Here is a 24,465-nt window from a genome sequence, read left to right on the forward strand (position 1 = left end):
AAAGAGAATTTAAAGGGTAAAACAAATGATATGAAGATAATGATAAATGCATTGTAAAATAAATAAATACAGGCATTGTAGAAAAGTAAAATGAAGTAGGGTGCTAGGAAGTGCTGGTGAGCGTTGAGAAGGGAGGGTGTGGCTACTGTAAATACGGTGGGTGGCAAACCTGAAAGTAGATCCACACATCTCTGAAGACAGATAATGCTGTTATCCTCATTTTACAGGTGAAGAAACCGAGGCTTAGAATATAAAAAATTTTTCTCAAGAATAGATCTACTAGCTATTCTTATACCAGAGTCTATCTCTTCCAGAAGCATTTGCTATAACTTTCTTCCTCACTCTAGAAAGCAAAATTATTGTACACAGTTAAGGAATTACGTCAGCAGGGGCTATGCCCAAAATGTGAGAAAGAGGGAAAGTCCCATTGTTTGTGGCTCCTATAGTCAGGATGGCTTAGTCAGCTTGCTTGCTGGTCTCCCTCTTGAGCTAGAATGGACCTCTCTGCATGATGCTGCCTGGGATTCCATGGCCACAGAACAGATTAAAAAAAAAAAACAAAAAACTCAGTCAATTGAAAAAAATAGACTTTATTTTTAGGGCAGTTTTAGGTTCACAGCAAATTGAGTGGAAAGTACGGAAAATTCCTGCCCCCCTCCCCATTCCCACAAACCAGCCTCCCCCACGATGGACATTCCATCTTTTATTTACAATCTTTTATTTTCTTCCTGTCCTGTTCCCTCTTCATGTGTTAAATCTGGACTGCAGACTCAAACACTATTGCTCCCTGGGTGCTGAGGCCCTGATGCACACTTAGGCTGTCCTGTCCTTCTTGGGGCTGGTCCTTCTTTGCAAGGAGGACCCAGCACCTGCAGAGGAGGTCAGAAGGGCATACAGCAAACTGGACCGAGAGACGGCTGGCTTCCTGAGTGCTGGCAGAGCCGTGAGCTGATGTAGGTCCGAGGTCGCCCTTGCCTCATATCCCTGTCAATTCAAGTAACCTTCTCCCGGCCAAGGTTTGTGCGTTTTTTTTTTCTTTCCCCCTAGGAATTTCTCAGTCCTGGTTTCCCTTTTGCTTTTCAGTTTCTCATTGTGAGCTGGCTCATCTTGCCCTCCAGACTTGCCTGAAAACTCCTTATTGGATGTTGAGCCCTGAACGAATTCCTGTCTGCTGCCACGTGCTGAGTCACGGTTCGTGTGACTCCTCACTGACTCCTGGCTGCCTGCTAGGCAGATGGGCCTGCCGGGACTGAGAGGAAGCAGCGGCCAGCCAGACACCCACACCTCCAGGCAGAGTCACTTCTGAGATGCCGTCTTCCGTCCTCGGGGTGAAAACGAGTCATCGGCCAGCTGGGTGGGGAGAGAGGAGTGGGGTGGGGGTCGGCTGACATCATGCCTGATCTTTCCTGCCGGGTTTGAGGGAAGGTCATGCTTAAGCTTGACTTTTGAGGGAAAAGGAGGTGATGTCATCGATGAGCTTTCTCTGCTTGAGCTTCAGGGGATGGAGTCACTTCCAGGTTTGTCTTCTTTAGAAGAGTGAGATCATGCAGCTTTTCCCCATATTTCGGGTCGAGGAGTGAGGGGAAGAGGGTATACTGGACTGGGATGTGCCTTATTTAAGAGGCTGGGGCGGTTCTGAAGCCCTCTCTGCCTTCCTACAGAAAAGCAGGCTTCTCTTTGGGAAGGTGCCTGAGGGACCAGCCCTCCCGGGGCAGCACAGGGCGTGGCGAGTCTGCTCTTCTGCTCGGCACTATGATTTTCATGGATTCCTTCCTCCATTAAAAAAAATTAAGAATGTTATTTTATGATTGTGTTAGTACAAAAATAAGTATAATGCAGGCTGGAATCATTATTACATAAGCATTATTATATTCCTTTTCTTCTGATTTTAAGAGAAAATGAAAGCATTTTCTGTGGGTCTCTAAAAAGTTTCATAGACCTTAGACCCTCTCTGTCTGATGGATAAATTGGCCATGAGGTCGGGGGTCTTCTCATTTTCAGACAGGAATCTGGGCCTGGAGCAAGAACAGACAGGACACCAGCAGCTCCCTGCCCTCACTTTGCCTGACTGAGATGCTCTGCTGGAATTGGGCTACAAGACTGCACAGAATGCAGCCTGTCTTCTTATACAGACAGGGCACTGAGCAGAAGCAGAGTGGTCCATCAGACAACAGCCTTGCTTAAGAGGACTGACTTCTGGTGAACGGCCCTTACAGTGAGTAACTAATTCATCCAAGAGCGGATATTAGTCATTTCCTCAGGCAAAGGTAAACATCAATGGGGGCAGGGTTTGGAAATTCATGCCAAGTGGTCAGTGTTGAGGAAGCCATATAAGGTAAGAGTGATCACATACATTATTCACGTTTATTCATTCAACAAATACTTATTGAACATCAACTATGTGCTAAGCACCAGATTTAGGGGGATGCAAGTTCTGACATTCATGGAAATTACATGTGTATTATACACTCCAAGGTATCTATAGCCACAGATAAGTTAGGAAAAGAGGAAGGGAGAAAGGCATTTAATTGTGAGAAGCCATGTCATTTATTACCTGCCAGCAGCCTGATAAGCATTGTCCCTTTATCCTCCTCTCCACCCATGAAGCATGAATGTGAAGGCAGGTCTATACCTCTGGTTGAGATACTTGCAGCATCAATACGGGTACCAATTCTGAAGTGTGACTGCCTCACCCAGACACACGCAGCAACTGGGCATGGCAGCTAGTGGAACATGGAATTAGGGGAAGACTGAGCAGGAAGTCAAGTTTCCAGGAACTAGCTGGGGTCAAAATCCTGGGATATACAGAACAGGAATCTCAGATTAGCCAAGTCTCCTTCAGGCAAGCACCAATGATCAGGGCACATCCAGCTCAAAGCAAGGTGTCAGAGACCATAGCACCCGAGACCTGGACCCAAGGAAGGTGAGTGAAAGCCAGTTTTACAGAGGGAGATTTGTTTTTTTTTGCCTCATGTTAGGGGTGCATGCACGCAATGCGTGAACATCAACTGGTTTGATTAAAAAAAAAAAAAAAAAAGAACTGGTTCCAGGTATTCTTAGGAGTCAAGAATCTAGCAGTTTCTGAATGAACTCTGCTTAGATTATTGTGTTGGTCTCTCAAAAATGTGAAATTGCTCCTTCATTGTACACTGCCTCTGCCATAGCATCTACTGAATGAAATTATCTAAAATGTACTTATTATAAGCAGGTATGTTTCTTCAACTCTGATACTGTCCTTGTCTTTTCTTATACACTGAAACTCATGTATAACCCAGTCCTGTCCCACCCAGCCTTGGTCACATAATAGTAACTCAACAGAATAATGTGCTGAGACCCATAGTTGCCATCATTTGCTGGTCAACTATCATTCATTTCTGCTTTTAAGCTCAAACTCCATTACCCACCCACAACACTTTAGAAATAGAAGATTATTTTTTCTTCTTTCCACTCTTAAGCATCTGACCACACCAAGAATATGTTGTTCTTTGGATGAGATCCAATCTTCCCAGTCTATATGGTGTCCGCTCCTCCCTCCCTCCCCTCCTTTCTCCCTCCTTTCCTTTCTTCCTATCTTCCTTTTTTCACTTCCTTCTGAGCAGTAAGTAGAGTGTATAGAACATTTTTGAGTCTGTTTTGGTTGATAATGAAAATACTTCTGGAATTCCAAATTCACCATTAGGAATTGTTTTCATTGGATAGAATGACAAATACTGATGCGGGAAGTCTGCAGACTAGTCTGAATCGATAAATCCTTGAGAAATGTATTGAAAGTTGGTTATGAGTAATCCTCAATCGACTATTTGAGGATTAATAGTCACTATTTTTGTGTGATTTTCCATTTTCTCCTAAAAATCAAAGGCGGATAAATTTCTGATTAACTGAAGTTTCTGGTTATTTGGTTAAAGCTTTCTTTTACACTCTCTTCTTTTCCAGATGTGTCTGGGTTAAAATTTTAGGAAGAACCTAACAAGGGGGTAGGGGCTTCCCAGGTGGCTCTAGTAGTAAAGAACCTGCCTGATAATGCAGGTACACATAAGAGATGTGGGTTTGATCTCTGGGTTGTGAAGATTCGCTGGAGGAGGGGAACCCGTTCTAGTATTCTTGCCTGGAGAATCCCATGGACAGAGGAGCCTAGCCGGCTACATGAAAGGGCCCACATGGGGTCTCATTGTTAAGATGGCTATCATGTTAACCTCACAAGCAAAGAATAAAATCACAGCGATCCTTGAAGCTGACCAAATTGCCCAAATGACATTCTGTTTTCTCACTGACGCCTATCTTCTCAAAGCTTCGAGACCACCAGATTCCAGACCTCCGGCTATGTGACCAAGGACTCAATGACAGGCTAAAAATTAAGCAAACCTTCAGAGAATTTTTCATTGATGGGGTATAGTAAAGACCCTGTCAAAAAGGGAGGGTGCTGGTTCTCCTTAAGAGCCAGTCATCCTCTCTTTTCCCTCTAATAAATTTCCCTTTTCTTGCCTGACTGCCGGCCTCTCTCTTTTTCTCTCTGCACTTGCCTTACACTACAGTCCATAGAGTTAAACAGAGTCAGACATGACTGAAGCAACTTAGCATGCATGCAACAATGGAAAAATCCCTTCTTTTTATAAACCAACCACCTATTTGGCTGCAGGATCATTTCATGTTCATAATTGTCTCTGGTTGCAAACATTTTACCTTGATTAATCAAAGCACTGCTGCTGCTACCAACAGCAGGGAAGAGCTTCTGGAAAGGACTCCAAAGTCACTCAGCCTCTTTAAAATCTCTACTGTGCACAAATCTAGACTAGTACATGCCTGCCAGCACTTTAATTATTTTATCTAGCAAAGCAGGAATGTGGCAATTACATTCTTTCAATTGCTTCTGTCACAATTGAACTTTACCCACCTAATTAACAACTTCAACCTAAAAAATGTTTTTCTACTTAAATGCTATATACTTTCATTGTAGAAGATTATAAAATATAGAGAAACAGAAAAATACAAAGACCACACATAATCACACTACTAAGCGCTATGCTAACATTTTGGTGAATATCTGTCAAGTATTTTTTCTAGTTACACAATCTTTTATATTCAATGTAAATCTTCCATTTTAATAAAGAGTTGATATTTTTTCCATTAAAAATAAATCACAGACATTTCCTCCATGCAGATGAGTATCCATACAGGACGTGGCATTTAATGGCTCTGTAGTGTCCAGTTTTATGTAGATGTATCATGATTTAGTTAATAAAACCAACTACAGTTAGGTTGCTTTTTTTCACTATTGCATGTAGTACAGACATAGACGGCCTTGTACATATATCTCTGCAAGAAACCCCAATTACTGCCTTATGGCAAATTCCAGAAATGGGATAGCTGGCTGACAAGGCTTAAACTTCTAAGTCTTTGGCTAAAATACTGCAAAACTGGCTTCCAGAAAGAATGTACCAATTCATATTCCTAAGATGGTTAGGAGACCAATTGTTTATCTATATCGTCAATGGTATACAGTCTTCAAAATAAAACTTCACTAGTTTGGTTGTTGAAAATTGGGAACCTCATTTTCATGGAAACTTGCTTGAATACTGGTAAGGTTGAGTGCTGTTTTACATGTTTAATTGGCTATTTGTATGCGAGCCCTAGGGAATGGCTCATTAATGCCGTCTACTCAATTTCCTATTGAGATGGCTATCCTTTTACTTATTGGTTTGTAGGTGACCTAATTGTTTGGCAGTTTCCACTGTCAGATCATTTCCAAAGATAAATTTTATGGCTATGTTTGTTCAACAGGCTTCTTTTCTGTTACCTTCTCTAAGAGGGTCATGGAAAGTGAATGCATGTTAAAAACTGTCTGGATTAAATACAAACCATATTTGAAACACTGAATATAAAAGAGAAAAACAAATGGCAGAAAAAAGTGGAAACAACTGAAAGAAAGCACTATTCTCCCCACCCCCCCAAAGTCATCTGATTAAATATTTTAAAAGAAAAAAGGAATCAAGGAAGTCAGATGATCATATATTTTTTAACAACATAAAGTTACATTTCTTTAGACCTATATGAAAGGTGATATTACTTTCCTTCCAAATTTGCATATAAAGTTTCTCCTAAGTAATTATTCTGTTTTGAAATGCTGCTGTGACTCCTTTCTACCTTCAGGGTGAAAATGAAATTTACTAGAAAAAAGCAATGTACATGGCCTAGCAGCAGATTTCTTCTAGAGCTATGCTGCTCAATACACACTAGACTTTAGGTAAAGCATTCTCACTGCCTACACAGAAGACTAATAAATAGAGGACAGAAGGAAATTTTAGGAGGTGATGGATGTGTTTATGGCATAGATTGTGGTGATGATTTCACAGGTGTACACTTCTCTCCAAGTTTTTCGAGCCGTATACATCAATTATGCACAGCTTTTTGGATGTCAATCACTCCCTAATAAAGTGGTTTAAAAATCACACTAGCCACAGGTGGCTATTTAAATTTAAAAATTGAAATAAAATTAAAATTTCAGTTCCTCACTTGCTCAGTAGCCACATGTCACCTGCAGCTACCTTTTTGAATAGCCCCAATATAGTAACTTTCCCATCATCACAGATAGTTCTGGACACCATGGATCAACAGATTTAGCTTTTTCCAGCCTCTAGATCTGCTCGTTTCTGTATCTTCTAACCTCTGCTTGGAATGTCCTTTTCCTTTTCTTTAGCTAGCTCCCACATATCCTTCAGCATATAGCTCAGATACTACCTACTCTAAAGAAGAGTCTCCTGACCACTCACAATCCAGACTGTATGTCCTTCTGTGACCTGGGCATAGAATGCCCACAACAGTCAACAGCAATGCCAGTTTGGTGATCCTTAGTCCCTACCAACTCACTGAGGGAAGAGTGTATGTCTTCCACTTCTGCTTCCCCAGGCCTCAGCTTAGTTTCTGAAAGATGGACAAAGCTCAGTATATGTTGAATAAGTGGTTTGCCCATTATTTGTCCCACCCCATGCAAATGCGATGGTTTACTCTTAAAAATTATCAAGAATTAAAAAGATATAGTGCTGAAGAATTGATGCTTTTGAACTGTGGTGTTGGAGAAGACTCTTGACATTCCCTTGGACAGCAAGGAGATCCAACCAGTCCATCCTAAAGGAGATCAGTTCTGGGTGTTCATTGGAAGGACTGATGCTAAAGCTGAAACTCCAATACTTTGGACACCTGATGGGAAGAACTGATTCATTTGAAAAGACCCTCATACTGGGAAAGGCTGAAGGCAGGAGGAGAAGGGGATGACAGAGGATGAGATGGTTGGATGGCATCACTGGCTCAATGGACATGAGTCTGAGTGAACTCTGGGAATTGGTGATGGACAGGGAGGCCTGGCATGCTGCAGTCCATGGGGTCACAAAGAGTAGGACACGACTGAGCAACTGAACTGAACTGAAAAAAGTATATCAATAGAAGTATTTAAGAAACAATACATTTATTTCAGGAAGAGTAAAATTATAAATTATAATAAAGTAATGAAACAAGTGGTCATGCTTTATGAACTGCCTCATAAGAGAGAGTCACAGCAGCAATACTGTAACCCTTCTTTTGATAGAGACATGGATATATTACCTTCAAACTTCAACAAACATACATCATTGGAATAATTGCAAAGCACTTCCTCTTAATAATTCTCGCCAAAGATAAAAGTTTCTCTGTTATCCTTGATCTTCCGGAGTGTCTCTGGGATCTTCATCTCCAGTTTCTTCTAAAATGACAGAATATTGCTGTAGAATGTGAATTTATGAGCACCAGGCAGGCCCAGGGTGCTTTTTTCCTTTTTTTAATTTTTTTTAAATTTTTAATTTTTATTTTTTTTTATTTTTAAACTTTACATAATTGTATTAGTTTTGCCAAATATCAAAATGAATCCACCACAGGCAGGCAATGGCAACCCACTCCAGTACTCTTGCCTGGAAAATCCCATGGACAGAGGAGCCTGGTAGGCTGCAGTCCATGGGGTCGCTAAGAGTCGGGTACGACTGAGCGACTTCACTTTCACTTTTCACTTTCATGCATTGGAGAAGGAAATGGCAACCCACTCCAGTGTTCTTGCCTAGAGAATCCCAGGGACGGGGGAGCCTGATGGGCTGCCGTCTATGGGGTCGCACAGAGTCGGACAAGACTAAAGTGACTTAGCAGCAGCAGCAGAGGAAAAATTTAAAATAATGATACATATAAAAAACAAAGGAGAGACTTCCTTGTAGTCCAGTGGTTAGAACTCCACTCTTCTAATGCTGGAGGTGCAGGTTTGATCCCTGGTCTGGGAACTAAGATCCCACATGATGGGAAGTACAGCAAATTAAAAAAGGAAGTAAAAGAAGAAGGAATTTTCAAGACAGCTACCCAGAAACCCTACCTGAGTTTCCAACCATCAGACTCAAGGTGGCAACATCAGCTCTTACCTGAGTCCCCTTCCTAGAAACTTGCTGGACTCCATTACCATGTGAGCCAACTTCTTTAAAAAAATTTTTTTAAAAAGAACTCACCCACCACCAGATGACAACTTCTGTCTGCATTTGACATACAACTTCCTCCAGCTTTTCTCTACAAAGAGATAATCTTTTTTTGTTTCTTGCAAAAGTGAGATTACACTGTGCTTAGATTTAATTTTTTTCAATTAACAATCATAAATAAGTTTGTCAATAAATATGTCTGCAACATTATCTTAAATGTCTATCTAGCATTTAAAATAACACTGTCCAATTTGGGAAGCTTAGATTGTTTCCACTTCTTTTTTTCCCCTCTTGTTAATAGTGCTGTGATGGCTCTCCTTCTGACTAAATGCTTTCCAGGGATCTACAGATCTGAATGTGTTCTGCTCCAAGACAGAAGCAAGGAATAATCTTCTTTGCTGAGGTGATTAAAACCTGCCCAGGCCAACCTAGGAAAAAATGAACCAAATTAATGGGTCAGTGTTTTTCCCTAGAAAACAGTGTGAGGTAAAGTGTGCCTGCTAATGTTTCTCTGGGAGGTGCCACGGCAGAGCTGTGAAAGTGAGAGAAAAAGAAAAGCAAGGCAGGGAAGGAGGAAAGTGAGTACTTGTTAACGAGTTGGTCACAGCTTCACGATAAAACGTGACAGGTTTCCTGGTGACATGGGACAGCTCTGGCAGGGCATACCTAAAAACTGAGCCTCAGGATGATCCATAGCAGGGAGGATCCCTGGGTCTACTTTGGTTTAAGTAAACCCTGTGGGCAGAAACTCCTCCCCACTTCCAGTGTCATCTGGTCCCTTGGTTGCTGTGGGAGTCGAGTCACGCTCAGAGGGGTGGTGCTTCCTCTGGGCCTGAAAGTGGTTGGAAGAGCTGATGCAGGAGATAGATGGGCTCCAGGTTAGCCATTTACAACTAGCCTCCCGTTTGCATTTCCTGAGACAAGAGTTAGATGGGCTTCAGTTGAGGCATTTACAATCAGCCTTCTGTTTGCCCTCCAAAATGGAATTAACAACAGAAACAGGGTAAATAGTCAGCGTTTGTCTCTTGTAAACACCTGAAGGTAATAGTCATAGCAAGGAAAAAGAGAAGCAAAACTCTGAGTAAAAGATTAAGGGATCTCTACTCCCCACTCTTTTGGGACAAGGGAGATGCTATACATGCCCAGAAAGGCTCTTTGTGGGTCAAAGGCAGGGGTTAATGCCAGACCAGGGGTCTTCTCTAGTAGCTTAGTTCGTAAAGAATCTGCCTGCAATGCAGGAGACCTGGGTTCGATCCCTGGGTCAGGAAGATCCCCAGGAGAAGGAAATGTCAACCCACTCCAGTATTCTTGCCTGGCAGGCTGTAGTCTCTGGGATTGCAGAGTCAGGCATGACAGTTTGTCACTTTGTAGCCAATGCCAGACCATAATGAGGCTTGCTTCTCTCAGAAGCCTTCACTTCGAGGTCCATCTTGGCTGAGGGGTGTGTGTACACCCCAGGGGAGGGTCCCAGGGTAGGTCAGGTGTGGAAAAAGAAACCAGATAATTGGCCTGAAGGAAGACAAAGACCCAGAAGAACTGACCTACATAAATGACTTACCCACCTCTTTGCTGGGCCTCGCCTGCCAATGAAGGAGATGCAAGAAATGTGGGGTCGATTCCTGGGTCAGGAAGGTCCCCTGGAGGAGGGCATGGCAACCCACTCTAGTATTCTTGCTTGGAGAATCCCCATGGACAGAGGAGCCTGGTGGGCTGCAGTCTATGGGGTTGGCAAAGAGTTGGACACGACTGAGTGCGTGTCTTTGCTGCACTCCTCCTCTTCTCTCTGGGTGTGTATCTCTGCCTCGCTCCTCTCTTAACTAAACAACTACATCTCTATGTGCTCTCCCACTTATTGCTGTACTATGTCTCTAATAATAAACTTTGTAGCTGCATTTCCAGTTTCTGCCTCCATGATAAACACATTTTTCACTTGGGGCTGAGATCCAGGGAAATAATAGCTTCTAGCCTCTAGCCCTTGCTGGTCTAGTGGCTAGGATTCCTGGTTCTCATCTAGGCTACCCAGGTTTATTTCCTGGGCAGGGAATTAACATCTTGCCTCATGCCACTGTTTGCTGCTGCCTCACCAGCTGAGATCAGATTAGGGGCTCCCCTGGTTTAGTCAGGGTGAACATGGGTTACGAGATGCTCCCACTGTGGCTGGGTCATGGGGACCTGCCAGAAACCGAGCCTCACCCTGAGGGAGGCAGGACGTGCAAAGAAACTAAGAAATGGAATCAGCAGAGAAGGGGGATAACCTTTGGCTTTCAACGTGTAGTCTTCCCAGTAGGCCCATCAAAGCCCTTGGTTTTGAGAAAAAGGGGATTCTGCAGAGTGCTGTCCATGTGAAACACCAAATCCCATTCTCCCCAAGAGGTGGGACAGGAGTACAGCATGGTAAGGAATGGGGAAATGGAAATTAAGTTCTGTGGGCAGGAAAGCACCACCTTTCCTCTGAGGACAGAAAAAGAGCAGAGGTCAGACAGGGACATTTGGCTGAGTCTAACCACGTCTTCCTCCGCATCTCCTGGTCTGGGCCATCCAGCCCAAGTGACTCAAGCAGGCAGCCTGGGCTCAGCCGGGAGCTGGCTTCAGAGAGGGTGGGCAGGTACAGCTGTACATCCTGTTGTGCCCTGAGACCAATGGCACCTCCAAATGAACATCCCAAAACCGCAAGGGGCAGAGGCAGAGGGAGAAGTTTTGCCCTGAGAATACTACTCAGAGTTCAGTTTAATTGAGTGGTTTCCGTTATGACTTTCCAGACTCTGAACAGGGCAAGTTTCCTGCAATCAGCTGGTCTATTAAAAAAAAAAAAAAATGGCAGCAAAGCAAAGGAAGAAACTAGGGTGTGAAAGGAGAGGAAGAGGCAGGGACAAAGGAGATTGAATCTGCTGGGTGGTTTCCCTGAGGTCTCCCAGTGCCAAGGACAAGTTAAAGCAACACATTACTGCTTATGAGTCTCATTATGCTCGGCCAAATTTGCTCTGGGCATTGTCAGTCTGCCCACGCTTGGCTTCTCTTTGCAGTCTTTGGTTTTCCTCAAGACCAGATGGTAGTTTTTTTTCTTTTCACAAGGATTTGAAAACAGAGAGGAAGATCTCAGACAGCCTCTGTAAGATTGTCCAGGCTTGGAATATAACAGGGTAGGATTAAATTCCTTCCTGTTTCCCACCACCTGAAGGATAAATCAAAGAGCTCTCTGGTGTTGGTGGCATATCCAGGGCATCCTCAAGCTAATCTATCCATCCTTACTTCCCATCACTTCAAAGGTTCTTGATCCTTCCCTGCTCCTAAGCCCTCCAATGACGTCATGCGTCTCTCAGACCTCCATGCTCACTCGGAAATCTCTTTCCCCGAAGTGCTCTCACTTCTGCCTGGGCATCACCTGCTTCTGGACCCAGTTCAGATTCACCTCCTGAAACCCTTCCTATCATCAGGTGAATCTGACTGCATCTTCTCTGTGCTCACATGTAGTGTGAATGGACATCTAGGTGAGATCTCAGTATACACTGTAGCTATTGGGAACAATCCAGTCATTTCCTACTGGATTATGAACTGTTGAAACACAGGAATCATATTCATTTATGATCCTTCAGCACCTAAAATAATGTCTGGTCCCTGTGATGTACTCAGAAAATGCTCGTTGTTAGAGAAAGTGCCTGTGTTTTCAGAGTAGTGCAGTTGGTTCTGTGGATACAGAGGGCAGATTATTCTACATTATTTTATATAAGGGACTTGAGCAGCCACAGATTTTTGTATCTGCAAGGGGTCCTGGTGCTGTGAAAGGAAAATCAATATGACCAGTGTTGCTAAGAGAGCTGTCTAAATGAAGCTGTGGAGCCATTGAGGAACTGTGGCTTGTACTCATCTCTCCTAGATAGAATCAGACCTTTTGACTACGACTGTCTTAATGCAAGCAACCAGAACAAATGCCAGAAACTCAAGATGCTCACTCAACACTTACGTTAAAACAACTGGTGTCAGCCCTTAAGGACAAATATTTCTTTTCTTACGTCAGAATACAGCCTCATGGCTTTTGCCTTTATAAGCCCCTGACTCTTTCATTTCCTTATAACACTCTTTTGGCTTTACCTGAATCTGTGTCTCCTGAAATACAATTTTTCAGACCCCCAAATACACTCTTTTCCTTTTTGCAGTTTTCTGGGCTTTTACGGTCCACAGAACCAATCCCCTGAAGATAAAAAGGGGTGACTTGCTGTATTTACATGCCTGCTGCACTGCTCAGCATGTTGCCCAATGGTAATCGCTTATCTGTGGCTCTCTGGGATGCTCCAGGTCCTTGAGGGCAAAGGACAATGCCTTTAAGACAATGCCTAGAACATTCTAGATGCAAAATGAGTGTTGACTTTAGGAAAGTGCAGTACTGTAGAGTACTTTTTACATTAGCCAGAGCTCAGTCCATAGTCATTGTAACATTAGCAGATTTCTTGAGTACGAGCACTGAGCTAAGCGTGTCTTACACATCACACACTAATCATCACAAGAGCCCTTAGGATGTGTACCCCTCCCCTTACCACTCACCCATTTTATGATGAGGAGACTATGACTCAAGGAGCTGAGGGATTTGCCCCAATATACACATCTAGACAGTGGCCAAGATGAGATATAAACTCTGGTTTGAATTCACATGCTATGAGGCAGCCAGCCTTTGAGCTTTAGCCCTTCCTCCCCATATCTCCAGTTACCTTTCAGCATCTGAACTTTCAAGAAAAGTAAACAAGCTTTCCTTCCACACAGTCCCTGATAACTGCTCCACTATATAGCTAACCAGTCATTTGGTTGACTGCAATATTACTACATTGTCATTTCATTTTACTTTCTGGCTATCAAACTTAAAGTTGTATCATAGAGACCTTGAAAATAGCTATGATTTGTGGCTGCGGGTGCAAGTAGAATTTCAAATGTGCAAGTAGGATTTCAAGAGTACAGATTGTCTTTATCTTGATTGGAACCAGGTTCAGTGAGAACCTATGAAAAGATGTTTACTGGATAAAGAAGACGTGGTATGAATATACAAAGGAATACTTTGTTGTGGTGGTTTTTCAGTCACTAAGTTGTGTCCGACTCTGACCCCAGGGACTGCAGCATGCCAGACTTCCTTGTCCTCCACTACCTCTTGGAGTTTGGTCAAATTCATGTCCATTGAGTTGGTGATGCTATCTAATCATTTCATCCTCTGTTGCCTCCTTCTCCTTATGCCTTCAATCTTTCCCAGCATCAGGGTGCTTTCCGATGAGTCAGCTCTTCCCATCAGGTGGCCTAAGTATTGGAGCTTCAGCTTCAGCATCAGTCCTTCCAATGAATATTCAGGGTTGATTTCTTTTAGGATTGACTAGTTTGATGTCCTTGCAGTCCAAGTGACTCTCAAAAGAGTCTTCTCTAGCACCACAATTAGAAAGCATCAATTTCTCAGTGCTTAGCCTTCTTTATGGTCCAAGTCTCACTCATGACTACTGGAAAAACCATAGCTTTGATGATATGGATATTTGCTGGCAAAATGATGTCTCTGCTTTTTAATATGCTGTCTAGGTTTGTCATAGCTTTTCTTCCAAGGAGCAAGTGTCTTTTAATTTCATGGCTGCAGTCACCGTGTGCAGTGATTTTGGAGCTGAAGAAAAATAAAATCTGTCACTGCTTCCACTTTTTCCCCTTCTATTTGCTATGAAGTGATGGGACCAGGTGCCATGATCTTGGTTTTTTGAAAGTTATATTTCAAGCCAGCTTTATCACTCTCCTCTTTCACCCTCATCAAGAGGCTCTTTGGTTCCTGTCACTTTCTGCCATTACAGTGGTATCATCTGGATATCTCAGGTTGTTGATGTTTCTCCCAACAATCTTGATTCCAGCTTGTGAGTCATCCACCCAGGCATTTCACATGTTGTACTTTGCATGTAAGTTAAATAGGCAGGGTGACAATATACAGCCTTGTTGTACTCCTTTCACAATTTTGAACCAGTCTGTTGTTCCATGTCCAGTTCTGTTATTTCTTGGCCTACATACAGGTTTCTAAGGACACAGGTAAGGTTGTCTTGTATTCCCATCTCTTGAAGAATTTTCCACAGTTTGTTGTGATCCATATAGTCAAAGGCTTTAGCATAGTCAGTAAAACAGAAGTAGATGTTTTTCTGGAATTCCTTTGCTTTCTCTGTGATCCAAAGAATGTTGGCAATTTGATCTTTAGTTTCCCTGCCTTTTCTAAACCCAGCTTATACATCTGGAAGTTCTTGGTTCACATACTGCTGAAGCCTACTCAGCGACAAACAATGAAATATGCCATTTGCAGCAACATGGATAGAACTACAGATTATCTTACTAAGTGAAGTAAATCAGAAAGAGAAAGACAAATATCATATGATATCACTTATATTTAAATCTAAAATAGGACACAAATGAAATTATGAAACAGAAACAGACTCACAGACATGGAGAACAGATTCATGGTTGCCAAGTAGGACAGGGAGTTAGAGAGGAATGGACTGGGAGTTTGGGATGAGCAGATGTAAGCAATTATATATAGAATAGATAAGCAAGCTCTACTGTATAGAATAGGGAACTACATTCAATATCCTGTGATAAAACTGTAATAGAAAATAATACAAAAAAGAATGTGTGTATATATATATATATATGAAATATATACACATATGAATCACTTTTCTGTACAGCAGAAATTAACATTATAAATCAACTATATGTCAATAAAATACATTTTAAGAAAAGAAATTTACAACTTAGTAAGGACAGAATTGGTACCAGCATTGTTATGTAATATTTTAGAGCTTCTTGGGAAAGACCAAAATATGGACATCTTTAACATAAACAGACATCAGAGAGTTCACATTCACCCTCCCAAAGTCATAGAGAAGGTATATGGAGAGTGACAATTAGAGTTTGCATTGGATAACAGGGCCTGTGTTGGAAATGCAGGTCAGGCCCGGATTGTGTTAGATCATGAAAGGAATTCTAAGACTGTATTAAGAAGACAGTGAGAAGATTTTTGAACAGAGGGGTAATATAATCAGAACTACACTTTGGAAAACTAGCGATGTAGAAGAGAAAGCGAGGATGGAGGGATGAGAGGTTTGTGGGGAGACCATGAAGGAGGCTGTTGCCCTGACCAGTTTTGCTTCGATGAGATTTGCTCTAGATACATTTAAGACATCTCTTCAGTTAACAGGACAAGCAGAAATGCCCAGAAGGCAGGTGGAAGTGAGAGGCAGAAGAGAAGGGGTAACTAGAGGCAGAGATCTGTGAGTGGCTCTAGAACACCTGCAAAGCCCCAGAAGTAAATGACATCGCTGTGGCTGAGGTAAGAAGGAAGAGGGATGAGGAGTGAGGATTCAACTTGGGGATTTGGGACCTTCAGAGGGAAGGAGAAAGGCAGGAAATTTTGAAGACAGGAGGAATAGTTAAAGAAGTGAAGCTCAAAGCAACGATTCCCAACCCAGGGACTGAAGCCAGGTCTCCTGCATTGCAGGCAGATTCTTTACTGTCTGAGCTACAAGGGAAGCCTACCAATGCAGGAGATGCAAGAGACATGGGTTCAATCTCTGGGTTGGGAAGATCTTCTGGAGGAGGGCGTGGCACCCCACTCCGGTATTCTTGCCTAGAAAATTCCATGGGCAGAGGAGCCTGACAGGCTATAGTCCATGGGGTTGCAAAGACTTGGACATGACTGAGCACATACATACACAGGGAGAACACAGATCTCAAGGCAGCAACACATACTTCACCTCAACTGCTGCAGGGCAGGCTGCCCAGCTGCAACTCGTTAGCTTTAATTGTCTGCTGGAAAACATCTCTGAGACTTTTCTGGTTCCTTTGTTCATGAGTAATTAATTCCTAGAAAACTTTTGGAGCCCCCAAATGTTCCTCCTCAGCTAGAAGGGTGGGACCTAACAGAGACTGCTGCTGCAAGGAAGAGGTCGGAGGCTTAATAGACCTGTTCTTGCTGCCTGTCCTGCAGTCACTGTGAGGGTTTGTCAGGTAGGGAACTAGGGTGGGAGGAAGGCTTCTGTGTTTGGAAAGGAACATTAACTGAGAAGCTTGACAAAGGGAGCACGGTGCTTTCCCCCACAGAGTGACAGGACTTTTCCTCTGAAGAGTTCGTGTCACAGACCAGGGGTGTGTGCATGTATAGTGTACACACGCATCTCTGAGGAATGGAGGAACTTTTGGCTAACATTGGGAGAAACATGTGATATCAAATAAAATTTCTGAATGCACCTTGCTTATACTCGGTCAAAAAGCTGATGATCTTTAATAGATTTCAATAAAATGAAATGATGGCTTTCTTCCAGTTATTTCATACTAGAAATTCTGCCAGGCTCTCCCAGCTTTCCCAAAGAAATTAGAAACAAAGAAGTGAAGAAAATGCTAGCTTTCTCAATTCTCTAGTTTTTTATAATAATCACTGGACATACTGACAGGTTGTGGGAAGTTTGTGAGTGTGCTTGGCCTCTATGGATCCCGCATTTCTTAGCTACAAGCGCCAGTGAACATCAGCAGTAGAGAGGTGCTGCCCAATAGTTGAAGAGGATGGTGTGGGTAGTGTGTCAGATTATATTTTTCTCAGATTTGTCTCAACAGTATCTCCTGTTCCACGTATGTGGATGGACATAGACACTCCTTCCATCGAAAAGTGGGTTTCTGTGTCCCTACTCCTCTGCCCCTGACATGGACAAGATTTACAACTATTTCAACTAAGAGAAAAGACCCTGATGCTGGGAAAGGTTGAGGGCAAAAGAAGTGGGCCACAGAGGATAAGATGGCTCGATGGCATCACTGACTCAATGGACATGAGTTTGAGCAAGCTCGGGTGGCTAGTGAAGGACAGAAGCCTGGCGTGCTGCAGTCCATGGGGTTGCAAAGAGTTGGACATGACTTAGAGACTGAACAACAACAACCACCAATAGAATATAGCAGAAGTGAGGTCATAAAAGGTGATGCTGTATACTTTCTGCCTGTTGAAACAGCAACCTTGGAACCCTCAGTTATCATCGAAGATCTCTGGCTACCCTGAAGCTTCCCATGCTGTGTGGAGAGGCCCAAGGAGTTTCCAGCCAACAGCCAGAATCAAACGCCACACGTGGGAGTAGAGACATCTCCAGACGCTTTTAGCATCCATCCACCAAGTTTTCCCAACCGGGGTCTCAGATACCATGGGGCAGAGATAAGCTGCCTTTGCTGTGCCCTTTCCAAATTCCTTATCCACAGAATCTGGGAGTGTAATAAATAATTGCTTCACCCTATTACGTTTTTTGGAGAAGGCAATGGCACCCCACTCCAGTACTCTTGCCTGGAAAATCCTATGGATGGAAGAGCCTGGAAGGCTGCAGTCCATGGGGCTGCTGAGGGTCGGACACGACTGAGTGACTTCACTTTCACTTTTCACTTTCATGCATTGGAGAAGGAAATGGCAACCCACTCCAGTGTTCTTGCCTGGAGAATCCCAGGGACGGGGGAGCCTGGTGGGCTGCCATCTCTGGGGTCGCACAGAGTCAGACACGACTGAGGCGACTTAGTAGCAGCAGTATTACATTTTTGGTTTTGTTTTTTACAAGGCAATAGTAAGTAGTACAGATATGAAAGCAGGAGACCTATCTGGTCTCTGAGTCCTTCTGAGATACATTTTCGGAGAGTTAGAGCTTCTTGGAATACTATATGAAAACCTTTGGATCAACCAAGGCCTCCAAATCCCATGTTTCTAAGAAACCTAGAATTTAATAGCTTTATCAAGAAAGAAATATCTTGCTTAGTGTCATGAATTGTGTCCCCTCTCCCAAAGAAGAAGTCCTAACCCCTACCTGTGAATGTGAAATTATTTGGAAATAAGGTCTTTGCAGATTATCAAGTTAAGATGATGGCATCAGTATGGGCTCAGATCCAATATTACTGTGTACTTAAAACAAGAGACACACAGGGGTAATGCCTGTGATAACACCTCCTAATGAAGATGGAGGTAGAGATCAGGTGATGCATCCATCAGCCGAGGATTACCAAAGATTGCCTGCAAACCACAGACTTATGAAACAGTTTCTCCCTCATGACCATCAGGAGAAACCAACTCTGCTGACACCTTGACCTAGAACTACGAACAATAACTGTTTGTTTAACCCACCCAGTGTGTGGTAGTTTGTTACAACTACATTCAAGAACCAGTTTGAACAGGGACCATGGCCCTTCATAGCTCCAAGGCTCTCCGTTAATGAAATGGTTTTTCAGGATTCATTTCATAGAAGTCAGAATGAGAAGCACTTAGAAAAATACAAAAATAAATTAGGTCTTGGTTTCCGCAATCATTGGAACTACAACTCTGGAAGAAGAGACATGGTAAGTCTTTTTTTTTTTTTTCATGGTAAGTCTTAAAATAATCATAGTACAACTGGTAAGTCAAGGCATGTAGAAAGTCTTGAGAGAAATTCTTAATGTCTTAAAATTCTTTTAAAACATCTCTGGGATCTTAGTATAAGTAGAGCCAAAATTAGATTTGGATGGATAGGATTGAAGATAGAAGGGGCATTTTTATGAATATTTAACAACCTGTGAATCCCTGTCTAATCAATTGCTGTTGTTCAATTGCTCAGTTGTGTCCAACTTTTTGAGACCCCACGGACTGCAGCATGCCAAGCTTCCCTATCCTTCACCAGCTCCCAGTGCTTGCTCAAACTCATATCCATTGAGTCAGTGATGCCATCTAACCATCTCATCCTCTCTCATCCCCTTCTCCTTCTGCCTTCAATCTTTCCCAGCATCAGGGTCTTTTCTAATGAATCGGCTATTCACATCAGGTGGCCAAAGTATTGGAGTTTCACCTTCAGCATCAGTCCTTCTAATGAATATTCAGGATTGATTTCCTTTAGGATTGGCTGGTTGGATCTCCTTGCAGTCCAAGGGAATCTCAAGAGTCTTCTCCAACACCATAGTTCAAAAGCATCAATTCTTCAGTGCTCAGCCTTTTCTATGGTCCAACTCTCACATGCATACATGACTAATGGAAAAGCCATAGCTTTGACTAGACAGACCTTTGTCAGCAAAGTAATGTCTCTGCCTTTTAATACACTGTCAAGGTTTGTCATTGCTTTTCTTCCAAGGAACAAACGTCTTTTAATTTTGTGGCTGTAGTCACCATCTGCAGTGATTTTGGAGCCCAAGTAAACAAAGTCTGTCACTGTTTCCATTGTTCCCCATCTGTTTGCCATGAAGTGATGGGACCGCATGTCACCATCTTTGTTTTTTGAATGTGGAGTTTTAAGCCAGCTTTTTCACTCTCCTCTTTCACCATGAATAAGCTCTTTAGTTCCTCTTCACTTTCTGCCATAAGGGTGGTGTCAGCTGCATATCTGAGGTTATTGATAACTCCTTTATTGTCATGTCTATTTAAAGCATTTAGAGTCCTAGACACATTTTTGTATAATGTTTGTTTCCTCCTTGTACACATAAGAAAAAAATGTCTATGAGTCTAAGTATTTTAAAACAACCTAGAATGCAAATTCTGTCTTACAAGCATTTTCTACAAGGTTTTGCAGTAAACTTTCAAGCATTTTTGATGTGAGTTCTTGATCAGATTTATAGTTAAAGCTTTCAATAGTTTCTGACTTAGGAGAAGTTTTCTGAAAATAATGATCTAGCTAGTTTTCCATAATTGAGATTTGATGGTTTTAACATTGTTGATAGAACTGAAGGGCAATGAATCAGCCTGAAGTTTAGAAAGTGCACTGAGCATCCTTCATCAGGAGGCTCCCGGTTAAGTCAATCACACCTCTATCCCCTGTGCCCTCATAACAAACAAACGCCTTATGTAAATAAACCAGGTATTTAATCCCTCTGACGTTTTTCATATTTCCCATTAGACACCAGTTCAGTTTCTCTGAGAGGTTATCTGGACTTACAAAATATTTATATAGCTAAATGCTTAGAGTGAATAGTTTTGATTGAAGCTTAATCTCTAGTTTCCAATTTTACAAGCATGAACTCATTTTAAATACTTCCTCACTTCTTGTAATAACCTATAATGGAAAATAATCTGGAAAGGAGTATATATACACACATATACATATACATATATATATATATATATATATATATATAAAACCCAATCAATTTTCTGTACACCTGAAGCGACAACATTGTTAATGAAATGTACTTCAATTTGAAAAAACAGCCAAAACAATTCCTCACCAAAGTAAGGGGAGTTAGCATCCTATCTTTGTTTCTGGATGCATAAAACAACTAAACCTCTGAATATGCTGATACTGTTAAGGTTCAGAATGTGACTTCCAAGAAAGTCTATAAGTCACATTACCAGAGGCTAGAACCTGGGAGAATTAAGAAACAACCCTGAATAAATAATGAGTTCTAAATAAAGTCTTTCTTACCATTCTAACAAGTATCAAGATTAATTTTTCTTTAACACCACTTTAGTGGTCATTAATGTACATGGCCTCAGGTTTTTGTTGAGACTGGCTACATTATAAAGTATTTTTTATGGAGCAACTTAAATCATTAAGAACTGTAATTTATACATATAACTCAATAGAATAAATGGAACACACCTACTACTTCATAAATTTGTGGACATTTATTTCTCAAGTTTACAATGATGTAGCTTCATGTTCTTGTATTGATTTTATTTATTCTTGGACTAAATCAGCCTGACAAGTTGAAAGCTGTTCAAATGTTACTTAGAGTATGATTTTAACAAAATTATTCCAGATAGTCTATGTGAAATTACAATGGAATCCCAAGAACTTTGTAATTCAGATAAAAATGTTGTTTATCCCTATACCAAAATCACTGCTGAGGAGTTGATATTTTTCTTAGAAGAATTATGGAAGAGATATAAAATGCAAAACTTATATGTGGCCTTTTTGTGTCACTTTTCCCAAGATCTGTATTACCTGATCAGGTAATTATCATATTATACTAATAAGAATGGAACTAAATACTTTTAATGGTGATGTCTAGATGTAACCTGAGTTGAAATAAAATTAATTCCACAGGGACCTAATGCATAGCACAGGGGACTATGGTCAATATCTTTTAATAACCTATAATGGAAAAAATCTGAAAAAGAATATATATATTTTTATATCCATATATCTGGGGCTTCCCAGGTGGCTCAGTGGTAAAGAATCCACCTGCCAAGCAAGATAGGTAGGTTCAGTCCCTGAGTTGGGAAGATCCCCTGGAGAAAGAAAATGGCAACCTACTCCAGTATTCTTGCCTGGGAAATCCCATGGACAGAGGAGCCTGACGGGCTACAGTTCATGGGGTTGGAAAAGAGTCAGACAAGACTTAGCAACTAAATAGCAGCAGCAATATCTTTATATCTGAATCACTTCGCTGTGTAATAACAATAGCAACATTGTGAATCAACTATTCTTCAGTTCAAAAAATTAATTAAAGGACTAAAAAAAAATAAAGAGAAAGACCATCTTCTAACTGTTTCCAAACTTTACAACAGAGGAACCCCTGAATCACAATAATCAGAATGGCCAGTTTGGTTAAGATGTTTGGTGATAAAATCTTTGCCTGATGCTTTGTTTTTAAAAATATTTATTTATTTTATTATTATTATTTATTTGGCTGAGTCAGGTCTCAATGGTAGCATACAGATTCTTCACTGCATCATGTGGAATCTTTCTCTGTGGTGTACAGACTCGGCATCTGGGCTCAGTAGTTGCAGTGCATGGGCTTAGTTACTCTGCGGCGTGTGGGATTTTAGTTCCCCAACCAGGGATTGAACCCATGTCCCCTGCATTGCAAGGCAGATTCTCATCCACAGGACCACCAGGGAAGTCCCCTAGTGCTGTGCTTTTTATGCAAAATATCCAGACTCTGAAAACTTCATCACTGTGGTATGCCTGATCACATAAATGTTCACTCATACCTTGATTTGTTCACAGATGCTTAAATATGAAACCTAAATTATAACCTGTATTCAAAGATTTATACATAAAAATAATGCAGCTTATGAAGAGCTTTTCACTTTTTCCTGCTTGGATATTTAGAATGACATTCAAATATACATTCAGAAACACACAGGCCTGGCGTTATGGCTGTTTAAGTACCCTGCTTATTTTAGTGACTTTCATATATCTCTCCATCTAAATCAAAGTGCTTATCCTGTACCTTGCTAACTGAAACAACTGAGTTAATTTTAGTGTTTATCTCGATGTTCTGTGTACACGAAAGGACTGGAAGATGGGGTGGTGGGAGGTGGCAGTGGACAGAGACTTTTTATTTGTGCAACTTGCACTGGAATCACGAGATGTTTCTGATCTGCTGCCCATCTCAGCTCGTCTCCGAAGTTTCTCCAGCACTCTCCCATAATTCCTTCTAAGTTTCTGTACACATATTCGCAAGGCCTCTCTCATCACACTCACAATCTCTCCTCATCTCGACAGTTCTTTCCCAAAGGACTATCAGTTGATTATCAGTGAAATAACTGAGTCATAAATAACTACAGAAAAATTTGTAAAATGATAATTTAGCTTCAAAGTTACCATCCACAATTTTCTTATGCATAAGTGATTCATAAAGTTATTTTATTAAGCACTTCCCTATGCTTGGAGTGTATGTGTTTAACTAGGGAAGTCTTTCTAGTTGTACAGAAACATTCTGATTTCTTTAAGTAGACCCAATTATTACCATAAAAGTATTTACTGAGACCTGGGCTGGACAGCCATTGTACAGTCTGATCTGGCAAATACATAGAAACTGCACTCCAGATTACACAGCAAGGCACTAATGACCCAAATGAAACTCCAGGGGCACCTTAGGTAGATGCAGTACAGAGAATTAAGGAAGGAAATCATTAGTCACAATTGCAGAAACTAGCCAAATACAAAGTGAAAAAAATGCATGCAGCCTATTTCCTGCAGAGTACGGGGAGCCTTGGTAACAGAATATGCAAAAACATAAGAGAAATGCAAAAGAGAAACATGATTTCTACAAATAAATAAGAAAGGGTCTGATCTCAATTTTAAATTACAAAAACGATTTTATTTAATTTATTTTCTCTTCCTATGTACTACATAGCCAAATAACATTAAGACATTGTATCATGAATTTACACTATGACAGATCAACTTTCAAGCATTTTCTTGACAGTCTTGGAGGTTTTGCCAGCACTGACAAAATCTGAACATATACAGTAAGAGGAAACGAGCAGCAAAAGGAAATCTAAGTGACCACATAAGGCATTGAGTTTCAACCCCACAAAAAAATATTCATTAAATAGGCAGAATCATATGAGAGAGTGAACAATGTTCAGCAGAAAGCAAATTTATACCATATCCAAAACCATGTATAGGAACTGTTATTTAACAGGACCAAAAAACTGTTTGAAGTTATATACCCCTTTTTGAGGTCTGAGCCCCGAAGAATTGATGCTTTTGAACTGTGGTGTTGCAGAAGACTCTTGAGAGTCCCTTGGACTGCAAGGAGATCCAACCAGTCCATTTTAAAGGAGATCAGCCCTGGGTGTTCTTTGGAAGGAATGATGCTAAAGCTGAAACTCCAGTACTTTGGCCATCTCATGAGAAGAGTTGACTCATTGGAAAAGACTCTGATGCTGGGAGGGGTTGGGGGCAGGAGGAAAAGGGTCGACAGAGGATGAGATGGCTGGATGGCATCACGGACTCAATGCACGTGAGTCTGAGTGAACTCCGGGAGTTGGTGATGGACAGGGAAGCCTGGCGTACTGCGATTCACGGGGTCACAAAGAGTCAGACACGACTGAGTGACTGAACTGAACTGAACTGAATAAAAAGAAAAAATTCCTTGGTGTGAGAGGAGAGCTTCTCTCCTCCCTGTCTCCCCAAAATGAATTTAAGCATGTTACCTTTACCAGTGAAAGTCTCTGAGAAGATGGAGTAAGAGTGGATAGCTAGTTTGAAAGACTGGTATGAAATTGTATTAGAAGCATGTCACTGAGGCCTCAATCTGAAAAATCAATGGCAGG

The 24,465-nt window shown here is 41.6% G+C and overlaps 1 long non-coding RNA gene across 1 annotated transcript; it reads left to right on the forward strand.

Moving 5' to 3' along the window:
* The first annotated feature begins 677 nt into the window (after window positions 1-677).
* Window positions 678-3,228, forward strand: LOC113889628. Its single transcript, XR_003510302.1, has 2 exons — window positions 678-1,517; window positions 2,002-3,228. It is a non-coding gene; the product is annotated as an uncharacterized LOC113889628 (long non-coding RNA).
* The last annotated feature ends 21,237 nt before the right edge of the window (window positions 3,229-24,465 follow it).

The sequence above is a fragment of the Bos indicus x Bos taurus genome, chromosome 3 (genome assembly GCF_003369695.1).
Source record: "Bos indicus x Bos taurus breed Angus x Brahman F1 hybrid chromosome 3, Bos_hybrid_MaternalHap_v2.0, whole genome shotgun sequence".
Taxonomy (NCBI): domain Eukaryota; kingdom Metazoa; phylum Chordata; class Mammalia; order Artiodactyla; family Bovidae; genus Bos; species Bos indicus x Bos taurus.